Consider the following 12346-nt stretch of genomic DNA (forward strand, 5'->3'; position numbering starts at 1 on the left):
TTCTTCTGAGCAGTGCCTTGTAAACAAACCTATTTACTGCAATATCTGATGGCTTTACAAAGTCCTGGGGCAGCATTCCAAAGTGGATAATCAAAATCATCCAATGCCTTGTTAACACAGAAAAACATGCACAAAACACAAATCTTGTCTCTCATACTAATTAGGGAGGGTAAACATTAAAAAACTACATTTTTTCCAAAGCTTTGGTCTATTTGGAGTGTTTCTTGGATTTCTCTTATGGAGCAGCTGATCATTTTCCTGGATAACATTTCTCAGTGCTATTGATAAATAAACAAACTTCTGTCATACTCCGACAATGCCAATATCTGGTGCTGGTTGTGTAAGAAAAGGTTAAATCAGTTAAAGCCAATTTTCAAACATGTCAGTTCTGTTTGGGCTGGAAGGGACCTTAAACATCATTGAGTTCTAATCCCCTGCCATGGGCAGGGACACCTTCCACTAGCCCAGGTTGATCCAAGCCCCGTCCAGCCTGGCCTTGGACACTTCCAGGGATGAGGCAGCCACAGCTTCTCTGGGCAACCTGTGGCAGGGCCTCCCCACCCTCACAGGGAAGGATTTCTTCCCAATATCCCATCTAAGCCTGCCCTCTGGCAGTGGAAAACTATTCCCCTTGAATGAATTTATCCAGTGACTTTAGCCCAGCAGCCCATTTTTCTGAGCCCAATATATATTGTGCATGGGACAAAGTTCCTTATCCTCCAAGAACTCTGATTTACTGACACTTTAAAAAGTTTCCCAAAGCAGGTGACTGTGAAGCCAAGCCCAGTGATGGGAATATATTCAACACATGGCAGTGGATTAGTGCTCTGTGAGAAGTGAGGAAGTGAAATGACCTTATGCCATAAAGGAATTCCAGTGTAAAGACCATCCACCCTCTGACAGGGCAGATCCAGAGGACTAAACACTCATTAACTTTATTTAAGTCAGCCCAGCTTCCCTGAGGTCTCATCCCTGCAGGGAACCAACCCAAGGGGCCTCCGAGCTTTAAGTCTCTGTGTAAGGAAAAATCCCCAGCTCAGTTACATCCACTCGGGAAACAAACCATGGAATCCCAGCAAAAAGCACCCCAAGGACAGGACAAAATTGTTCAGGTGAAGGTCTGCCTGAAGAACAACCCCCTGGTGAGGCTCTAACCTGGACATGGGTCTGCTCTGACCACCCAGTGGGGTCTTCAGAGGAACCACCTCCATGAGCAGACCCAGCAACAGAACTGGGAATGTTGGGATAATCTGAAGTTATTCCTGAGTGTTACATGGCTCAGAACCCAACAAGGCTCTGTTAGTCTTGCTCTGTCACTGGCAACAATTAAATAACCCAAAGCCTGGCTTTTCCCCCAGCATAAAGTCACTTGGGTTGGCAGCTGGAATGGAGCCCTCCTACACTAATTCCTGATTCCCAAAAAACCCACACCAGTGCAAATGTTACTGTAACAAAGGAGGAATAACGGGATAAAAAGCAACAATTTAAGAGCATTGCAAATACAAGAGCTACCAGCCTCCCTTGTGCCCCAGCTCTCTGAAGAGAAGCTCCTTTTTCTGGGAGGTTGAAAATCAGTGTTTAGGGGGGAAGAGATCAGATTTACATTTCTTTATGACTACCAAAAACTACAAAGGAGAATTATCTTCCTTAGCATCTGTTTAGCTTTCATCCTTATGCTCAATCCACCTTAAAGAGCAAGTAAAAACAGTTTCAAATTTCACAGTAAAACTGCACAAGCATTTCAGTTTAACAGTTTAAAAATGAGTGCAACAAAATAAAAGCAGCTTTGGTTCAGCCAAAGATCAGAAAAAAATATCTGTTCTCCCCAAACATTCCTTATCTGGGAAAGCCCAGACAACAGCCACAACATCCTGGAGATGGATATATAAAATAAATCTCACTCCCAGGGATACTGAGCTCATGGACTCCAGTGCAAGTCCTTAAATTCAGAGAGCAAACCAAGAACTGGAATGGGTGCTCCAGGAGCAAAGGAGCTGGAGACTTTTGGGGGTACAAAACCTCAGAGGGAGGCAGAAATTCTCAAGTATTACCAGGACAGCTCACATCATTAGTATTGTTTTACTGCTTTGCTTTTAGAAATATTCAGCTTTTTAGGCCTTTTTTTTTTTTTTTCCATTCCACCTGGTACAAGCTGCTGTTTTGCTTGGATGCCTTTTCCCAACTCTTCTACCACGCTGCCATTGGCCACAATCCCAACACAACATACAACAAGCACTCCAGGAATACATTGCCCTGCTTCCCAGTGTCCTCCCAGGCGCTGGACACGCTCTGGCACAAGGAATGTCAGTGGGTGGTCACACACCAGCAACTCCAGCCCGAATTCCCTGTGGATCTTGGACAAACACTCCTGCTGCTGTCACGTGCCAACACCTGCACTGCCACAGCTTGGATGGAATTATTCCCAAGGGAGCTGGGAAGGATTTGTTCACACCTGTTGCAGCTGCGCTTTCAGGTGCCTGGACATGGAGAGAGGGCTGAATTTAATTTCACAGCCATTTAACCCCGGTGAACTCCACGAGCCCAGCCCAGGGACTGGATCTAAGTGTTTCCAGACTGGGGGCCTTCAGGCAGAGCTCAGCTCTCACCATCCTGCTGGAATTAGTCCAGACACAGGTCCTTCACTCCGGGCACAATTTGTACAATTTGCTGGAAAACAACAAATAAGAGACAAGACCTGCCCAGACAGCAAAGTCTGTCCTGTTGTTTTCTTGGTTTCATCCACTAGATGGAGAATTTCATTGATAACAGCTCCAAAACACCTGCAACTGCTTAAGGGGGAGGGTGAGGCTGGATATCAGGAAAAGGTTCTTCCCTCAGGGGGTGGTTGTTCACTGACCAGGCTGCCCAGGGCAGTGGTCACAGTCCCAAGGCTGCCAGAGCTCAAGGAGTGTTTGAACAACACTCTCAGGGACAGGGTGGAATTTTTGGGGTGTCCTGGGCATGGCCAGGAGTTGGACTTGATGATCCCTGTGGGTCCCTTCCAACTCAGGGTATTCCACAATTCCATGAAATTCAAAGACTTTTCAGAATTAGTTTCATATTGTTTATATAAAACTATTTTTCTGTTTCCCCTCATCCTGTCCCTTGTTCCCTGGGAGCAGAGCTTGACCCCCACCTTGCCTCACAGTTTTTCATTTTCTGATCCTGCTTTGTCATTCCCCCTCCCTCTAGTTAAAAAAACACAAACTAAATTCAGCTTTAAACTTACAACATTATAAATTCCCAGGATATCAGAGGTTGGTTGGCACATGTAACACACTTGTGCCTGAGAAGCAGGGACACGAAGGGTGAATAACTCCCCAGTTGCCAGGAATTCCCTCCATTCCTTTCCACCATAAAACACAGGCTCCGATTTTCAGAGGAAAACTTGAATTTCATGTATTTTTCCCTTAAGTGCTCTAAGTCAGGAGTTACAAACAGGAAACAAGATAAAATGATTTTGTTCAACAGACAACATTACAAATTACTTTATTCAAGTCCCAAAGGCAAAGGATGTGACGAAGTTAAACCTTCTGTGTATTTTACAGTCCAACAACTGGGAGGGAAAACTCAGCACTGAACAGCAGCTTTAAAAACTTAAAACTGCAAGGAAACAAGTGTTTGATGTGACTTTGAAGACAGTTGATTCTTTTTATTTTTACTTGGGGGAAAGAAAAGATTAGTCTTTAAATAAATATGAAAAATTAAAAAAAAAAAACAAACAGAAAATAAAGTGACTTCAATTACTGTTAATCACTAAGTATCAAGTTTCAAACTAAAGGAAATAAGTCTGTGACCAAAATTTTATTGGCAAAGTTTCATCTACAAAGATCTTTTGTGGTTCTCATTCTAATCTTTTCTCAATCCCAGCAACTCCAATCCAAGGATTTCTCCAACGAAATAAGAGGAAAATCGTTCACATTCTGACAAAATGAAACCACGTGTTGCTCCTGCACAAATGGTGTTTTACCAATTTAGGGAAAAGCTCAAGAGACACCTCAAGTCCCTGCAAATAGGCACCTCTTCCCAGAATTCCCACGGGTCTGAATCCCAGGGACAGCCCAACTCCTTGCAAAGTCAAAGCAAATCTGTAATTAGAGCTCCTGGTGACAGGAGCTGGGAGTCAAAGCTCATCTTTCCTCTCCTCATCACCCCAAAACTCCAGAACAGGGATGCTGTCCCTGTTAAAACCAGCACAGGCAGGAAAGGAGCCTTTTCCAAACATATTTAGTGGAACAAGTGCTGGTGGAGCCCCTGCAGCTGTGGATCTTGAGAATTAGTACCACACTTAATGGTATTACTCAATTATTCTGGGTGGTTATTAATTAATTAGCCTTTAAAAAGCCTTCCTTAACACCTGGAACCACAAAACTGACACGTGGCTGGGTAATGGAAAGGATAAAGCCAGTTACTGTAAAAGAGATGAGAAATTAAACAAACAAACAAACAAACAAAATTTATAAAGTGTTTTCATCCTCTGAAGGAGACAAAATGTTTCCAAAATCCAACCTCAATGGTTTTACTGTCTCAATAAATACATAATCTTTCTTCCTAAGAGCTGGTAGTGAAAACTGAACTCCTGCCAAGACGTCATTTAATGATGGGAAAAGGTACTCACAGTATTAGAATTAAATCCCTCATATTCTGGTCCATGTCTAAGAACATCTATTTTATATATATATATATATACATACTTATATACATACTTATATACATATAACTACTTTCTAATAGAGAAAACCCAGTTTCAAGAGTCACTTGAAATTCAGTGACTACACTACAAAATTCAGAGAGATGCACTTTTTTGCTTGATATTTTAAAATCTTAATTTAAACATCCAAAATTTCTGCTTTTTGAAAACCTGCCATGGACAGGGCACTACACCTCATAGAGAAGGCAAAAAAGTAGCAAAAAAAAGCACCCAATTCAATTTAGTAACAAGTTAAAGCTGCTTCCACTGTAGCAATCACTCAGTTACTAATAACTCTTGTTTACTTCAAAAAATCTTCCCTGGAGAGCTCCAAAAATAAACTCATCCATAAACTGTCCATGCCATAGCAGGATAAAATGACTATATTTGGTGAACTACACAGCTTCCCACTGTGCAAGGATTTAAAAATAAAACAAAACAAAAAAAAAGGCAACACTTGAATTGCAAATAAGGGCAAAGGGAAGACCGACTGTGTGCTCAGAGAATGCTGGAATGGGTTGGGTTGGAAGGCACCTGGAAGACCATCCAGGTCCATCCCCTGTACATTCCACTAGCCCAGTTTGCTCCAACCTGGCCTTGGACACTACCATGGATGGGGCAGCCACAGCTTCTCTGGACAACCTGTGTCAGGGCCTTCCCACCCTCACAGGGAGGAACTTCTTCCCAAAATCCCACCTAACCCTACTCTCTTTAGTCGAACAGTTCACTGGGATGAAGAGAGTAGAAAACCACCACCCTGATATGATGTGAAAACGCCCCTCTCGCACTGCATGAGCACACACCAAGGCACGGCGGTTTTCCCCCTGCTGAGAGGTGTGAGGGATCCCAGGGATGCTCCCTGCCCCATGACCGCTCCGGAGCAGCGGCAGCACCGAGCGCGTCCTGCCCCGGGAGAAGGGATGGATGAGCGCTGCCATCCTGTCCCATCCCATCCCCTCCCAACCCCAACCTGCAGCGCCGGCTCCGACCTGCCCGTGCCCCAAACACCCCCGGGGGGACACCGACCCCAGCCCTGACCCCACGAGGGGTGACCCACAGCCCCGGGGAAGGGACTTTCTAGATCATTTAATTCTAATCCCCTGCCACGGGCAGGGACACCTTCCACTAGACCAGGCTGCTCCAGTCCCGGTCCGACCCGGCCTCGGACACTTCCAGGGCTGGGGCAGCCGCAGCTCCTCTGGGCACCCTGTGCCCGGGCCGTGCGAAGGGTTTCCCCCCGGTACCAAACCGCGGTCGGCGGGGGAGCCGTGGGGGAGGCGGGGGTGCGCGCGGCCCCCCCCGCCTCGGCCGCTCCCTCCCCGCCGGGCTCGCGGCCCGGGGGGCGCGGCGGGGGCGCGGTGCGTGTGCCGGGCTGTGCGGCGGGTGCGGCCGTGCGGGGCCGAGCGGGGCCGTGGGGCGGCGCGGGGCGCGGAGCCGCCCGCCCGCGGGGGCGCCGCGTTACCGTGTGAGGCGGGCGCCGAGTTCTCGTGGTGTTTTGTGCGGCGGCTGCGATAATGGCGTCCTTCCTCGCGAGAGATCCGCCGCGCTGCCCGCGCCGCGCACGCGCCGCGCCCGCGCGCCGGGCGCATCGCCTCTCCCCCCACCCCGCCCTGCGCCGCCGAGGCCGCCGCCAGGGGCAGGACCGGACTACAAATCCCAGAGGGCACCGCGCGCGCCCCCGCAGGAGCACGCCGGGACCTGTAGTACGCGCGGGGGGCGCGGGGCGTGCCGGGAAGTGTAGTCACGGCATCACGGAACCGGGGAGTCACTGAGGTTGGAAAAGGGCTACGGGATAAGCGAGTCCAAGCTGTGACCGATCTCCACCTTGTCACCCAGCCCAGAGCACTGAGAGCCACGTCCAGGACTTCCTTGGACACCTCCAGGGATGGGGATGCCCCACCACTGCCCTGGGCAGACCCTTCCAAGGCCTAACAGGCCTTTCCAGGAACAAATGCCTCCTAATGTCCAACCTGAACATCCCCTGGCACAGCTTGAGGCCGTTTCTCCTCATCCTGTCCCTTGTTCCCTGGGAGCAGAGCCCGACCCCCACCTGGCTCCCCCCTCCTGTCAGGGAGTTGCAGAGTCAGAAGGTCCCCCCCGAGCCTCCTTTTCTCCAGGCTGAGCCCCCACCCCAGCTCTCTCTGAGCTACTCCTGATGCTTCAGACCCTTCCCCAGCTCCTTTCCCTTCCCTGGACACGCTCCAGCCCATCCGTGTCTTTCCTGAAGTCCACACCTCACTCACCACCCCACGCCCTCACCCACACAACAGCCCCCTCACCCCGTGCCCACCCTGAGCACACACAGAGCCCTGAGGGTTCCACAGGACCCCCTGGCTCAGAGGGACCCCCCTGTGCTCCCCAGGACATTTCAGACAACACAGCCCAGTGCTGCGTGCACTGATCCCACAGCCTGCGATCACACCCTGCTGTTCCTCCTCCAACAGTGTCTCAGGACCACTGCAAACCCCATTATTCCATGTGTTTTTTACTGCTTCCAGACCTGCCACAGCCCTTGGCCAGCAAGCCATCGCTCAGCAGATCAAAGTGCATCTGCACCTCCAAAGCCACTCACACACATTCCCATCCCCTACTCCTTTCTCTGCTCCTTCCATCAAATTCCTCCCTGCTGCCACAGCTCCTGAGCACCTGAAATGGGATGAGCTGGGTGAGAGCTGTCATGTTAAAGAGGATAATGTCCCCATGCTCGGAGCACAGCTGAGGGGAGGTAGCGAGTGGGAATTTGCTAAATGACCTCAGCAGCCTGATCCTGCTGCTGCTCTGCTCCTGCGTGTGCTGTGGGAACAGAAGGGCAGGGAAGGATAAAAATACACAAAAGCACAAAAAAGAAGCATGGTGGGAGTATGCAAGTGGCTCTGAAAGAAGACAGAGATTAGACTGGTTTATATCTTTATATGTCACAGTATTGCCCAATAAAGACCATCAGCATACTTCATTTTTCAGCTTCGGTAGTGACTTTCAGACTTTTGTATAAAAATATTCCTCAAATAAGATGCTGAATCCACTCTGGTTGAGCTGTAACTGGTTATCCTACAGATACAACTCCAGACCTAATGGGGCTGTTCCCTGGGTCGAAACGCTGTTCTCAGGTGCTGTAGCTTTGTTTAAAAGTGCTTCAGTCTCTTCTCAAGTCAGTTTTCAATATTAAAGAATTTTCATGAGCCTGGGAATTAACTGGTGTGTCAGGAAAAGCCTTGCTCCTGCATCCAGATTTGTAACTGCTCAGCTGAGTCTGTTGATTTACTTACTGTGTTCTCTCCCTTCACAAGCAGATTAGGCAGTTCAAAGGTTAAACTACTTATAAATGACTTTTCACACAGGATTATTTCACACTTTGCTGCAGGAATTTGCCCTGTGGCAGTTTTGCTGAAGAGCTGCTGCTGAACTCAAGCAATTGCCAGGTCCCAGCTTGGAAAACAGGGATAGAAATATCAGTGTTCTACCTGGCGTGGGAAGCTGCTGGTGAAAGCCTTTGTCATCCTAAACCAGCCTGATATAAAAGCTGTCCTGATTTCTTATCCCCTCCCAGAGATTATTTTCTCTTGTTCTGTAGAGGGTGTGAGATCCTGCTCCTCTGCAGAGCCAGGGAATCATTTCTCAACACAAACAGAAAAACTAGGATTGTCATAAACCAATTATAGTATTTATCTAAAGAGGTCAATTTAACTGGAAACACTGGCGGGATCCAACTGATCTCTGCAACTTTGATCAGAGATAACAGCACAATAAAACAATAATATAAAAACTTATCACCAAGAAAGGCTGCAGCACCTTGTGCAAGGAAGGAAATCCACTCTGATCCAGCAATCCACAATTAACTTACCCCTTGTTTTTCCCTCATTAGCACAGCAATGATTTTGGATTTTTTTCCCTATCATTTTCCCAAAGCAGGGGGTGTTTCCTTTTAAAATTATGAATTACACCAATAAATCATGTTAAGACTCCATTATCACAGCCTATCCCTTGTTCCATTGAGATGGACACAGCCAGACCTGACTAACACTTCAGAAAGTCTGACTGCAAAACTGGGGAAACAGCAGGAGAAAGAGGATCGTTCTGTTCCCAACCTCCAGTGGAGACCAACATTGTGCTTAATCAGAAGGCCCAGATTTGGCTTTCAGTCTTTAATTCACATGAACACATGAATGACTGAGCTCAGGAGAATTGTTTTCTGTGCTTCACAATCTCCTGAGCTTTAGGAGCTTTCAAAAATTGAGCTCACCTGGCTCTTTCTGCAATAATTGAATGAAATTCGGTATAACCCCTGTTCAGTGAACCGAGGGCTTCGCTTCACCATGGGATAAGAGTCTGTCCATGAGCAAACACCAGCAAGAAGCTGATACACTGGAAGTTATATTCTGATTTAAACCATGGTAATTGCTCAAGTGCCTCCATCAAATCCTTTCTTATTTTCTTTCCCCCATATAAAAATAACTGAAAACTTCAGAGTGTAATATATCAATTTAGTTTCTTAATTTTGTAGAAGAAAATATATCCTGTTGCCCTGTTATCTTGTGTTCCCACATAAAACAAGGTATTTCTTGTTGGTTTATTTCCTCATCTTTTTCATCCTCTTTTTTTTTTTCTAGTCTCTCTCTTGCATTTTATTTCTGTGCTACCATTTCTCTGTCATGTTATGAAGAATCATTTGGTTCCAGGAAATATCCAGCTTATTTTACCCTTGTATCAGCATCCATTTACCATTGTTTTCTGAGGAAGTTGCTGCTTTCACATGTTTTGTGTGGATCAGGAGAGATTGGTATCTCCCATTCATTGGTTTCCTTTTTTTTTTGTTAGGAAAAAAAACCTTCCATAGCATCAAAGGTAAAAAATTAACACACTGTGCACACAATTTTGCAGCTGCAGCAGCAGCAGGAAAACAAAGGTTGCCAAACAAAGCATTTGTTTAAACAAGTGACAGGCATTCCTAATTATCCTCACTGCTGAGCAAGAGGATACAGGAACAAAGGGATGAAGAACACACAAGATGTGAGCAGGGCACAGAAGTAACTCCAGAGGATTTGCTGTAAGAACTCTATAGGAATAATTTTGGTTCCTATGGATAAAATCCTCAACCACACCCTGTGCTGTTAAAAGCAAAAAGAGTACTTGAAGTTCCTCTGTTTATTCAGCTTTTATTTGAGTTTATTAATTTTCTGTACATCTCTTGTAACTGGAGAGGGACACAAACCCAGCCTGGTGAACACAGCAGGTCCTATATTGGGTCAGTGATTCTTAACGAAAAGTTACATAAAATGTATTTTTAAAACAAGACAATATTAATATTATTTGTAAATGTGTTGTAGAAGCACATGAAGAGCAACTGAGGGAGCTGGGGGGGCTCAGCCTGGAGAAAAGGAGGCTCGGGGGGGACCTTCTCCCTCTCTGCAGCTCCCTGACAGGAGAGGGGAGCCAGGTGGGGGTCGGACTCTGCTCCCAGGGAACAAGGGACAGGATGAGGGAAAATGGCCTCAAAAAGCTGTGCCAGGGGAGGTTCAGGTTGGACATCAAGAGGAATTTCTCCATGGAAAGGCCTGTCAGGCATTGGCAGGGTCTGCCCAGGGAGGTGGGGGAGTCCCCACCCCTGGAGGTGTCCAAGGAATGACTGGACATGGCACTCAGTGCTCTGGGCTGGGTGACAAGGTGGAGATTGGTCACAGGTTGGACTCGACCTCAGAGATCTTTTCCAACCTCAGTGATTCTGTGATTTCTCCTTTTATCAACAGAAACTTCTCTGCTGTTGAAATCTTGTGAGTATTCCTCCTCCAAGTACAGGTCACTTATTTTTCAGACACCACATCCATTTCTAGTCCTCTCAGAATTGTTCTTTGATTTATAACAGAAAAAGGTCAGGATCAAGTGGGTTTTGCTCCTGAACCTACTTCACCTATCTCTGTAACATTCTCTGTTCCAGCTCTGATCTCAGTTCTAGTTTATGCTGAGTAAACTCCATTTTATTTGATGAGGATACTCCTAATTTTACTGGATGAGGATGAAGGAAAAGGCCTTAAATTCCCTCAGCAGAGAGAAAAATATTGTTACACATTTTGTCATCTGGCTGGTCAAAGTTCATGGTCTGGCAGGCTCATTTCTGTCAGTCTGAGAAACCAGCCAAGAAGGGTCAGGCGTGATCTCAGTGTTCTCTTATTTATTTACATACTCTCCCATCTCCCTGCATACCTCATGGAAAAATAATGATGGGAGGCTATTTCCCTTCTGAGAAATCTGCCACTGTCCCCAGGCCTGTATTTACACTTTGCCTGACCTTGATCTTCCCAGGATCCCACTCCCAGCTGGTTCTGTGCCCTTTTCCCTCCCTTCCTTAGCCGATGTTTGCCCAGATTTGTTCAGGTCTGCCCCAGCCCATGCTTACTTGGTCAGGTACCATCATCATCATGAATCTTTTTTGATCCACTGGGATTAATGAAGTCTGAAGGGGAGCTCATTACAGCTACTGATTTTAGAGCACTTTATCCTTCTATCATTTTAAGCAGAATTTGATCATCTCCTAGTTCTGGACCTGCATCTATTTCGACATGCGTTCGAAATTGTTTGCAATGTAACCCTATTTTTTCAGGTGTGGAAGGTAAAATAAAGTGCCAGATTGACAGAATGTCCCCTCAACATGTTTCCACACAGCTCCACGTGTCAGAGCTGCCCTTCGGAGCCATCCGGGCAATCCAGGTCAGCCGGAACCGCAGGAAGCGCAACAGAGGCAAATTCCAAGCCCCGCACTTTGGCATGATGTAATCCTGTGCTTCCCTACAACCTGGGGACTGAAAAGGTCTGGAGACAGAGCTTTTCTCCAGCTCTGCAGTTCCAGATGCTCTCCAGTAGATCCTGGGGAACACGTGGAACACATGTCAGTAAATGCACCCTCACAGCGAGGAAGGGTCATGGCATAGTGGGGTGTATTGGAGCTTTCCAGCACATCAAGGGACTATTCCCCACCACCCAGCACTTGTATGGACAATCTGGAATGTTCTGTCTTGTTTGGGAACCCCAGTGAGGGAGAATGAATAACCAGAGGGAGCAGAGGTGGTTGCCAGGCTGCTGAACTGAGTCACACAAGGTGTCCCAGCAAAGTGTCGACATCAAAGAAAAGCTTCCCTTAGGCTGAAGTAAAATCTTGCATGGGAAGATTTCCCTGTGTGCTAAGAGATGACAGGCAATGAAAACATCACCAAGCAGTTTCTAATTCAAAACAAGTTTGTTAAACAAACAAACAGAAAACCAGATACAACCCCCAAAAAAACAAACAAACAAACAAACAGGTAATTTCATAGGTAATTTTATGATTTAAGGAAGGAGTTGGGTTTATTGGCAAATTTTTAATAGCAGAAAGTTAATTTTCATAGTCTGATCATTTATCATTTCTTCTTGCTCTGTCATTGATAGGTTCTGTAGCTTTCAAAATATACCCACCTGTGCATTTAATGAAAGAAAACAATCACATGGGTGTTGCAAATTTTGACAAGGGAATTCATTATTAAGGGCCCCACAATCCTTTTGCTCTGTCATGACCCTGAAACCACCACCAAGTTTTAATGGTCCTGCCAAGCCTCACCTGCAGCCTCCATCCACCTCCACAGGCCAGGAGCCCATTTAAACCTGAGCTTGAGGCTGGGCCCCTCAGCT

The 12346-nt window shown here is 46.7% G+C and overlaps 1 protein-coding gene across 6 annotated transcripts in view; it reads right to left on the reverse strand.

Moving 5' to 3' along the window:
• BANP (BTG3 associated nuclear protein) overlaps nt 1–6234 on the reverse strand; it is a 159946-nt gene extending 153712 nt beyond the window's left edge. For 3 of the 6 annotated variants that reach the window (XM_050311723.1, XM_050311721.1, XM_050311722.1), the window contains exon 1: nt 3230–5605. The gene's annotated coding sequence lies outside the window, so the exon portion shown is untranslated. Of the gene's footprint in view, nt 1–3229; nt 5606–6152 lie in introns of those variants that run through there. The other 3 variants (XM_050311720.1, XM_050311719.1, XM_050311724.1) reach the window with 3 other exon arrangements.
• Between the last annotated feature and the right edge of the window lie 6112 nt (nt 6235–12346).

Source organism: Myiozetetes cayanensis, unplaced genomic scaffold (assembly GCF_022539395.1).
Source record: "Myiozetetes cayanensis isolate MyiCay16 unplaced genomic scaffold, myiCay2020 scf16, whole genome shotgun sequence".
NCBI lineage: Eukaryota > Metazoa > Chordata > Aves > Passeriformes > Tyrannidae > Myiozetetes > Myiozetetes cayanensis.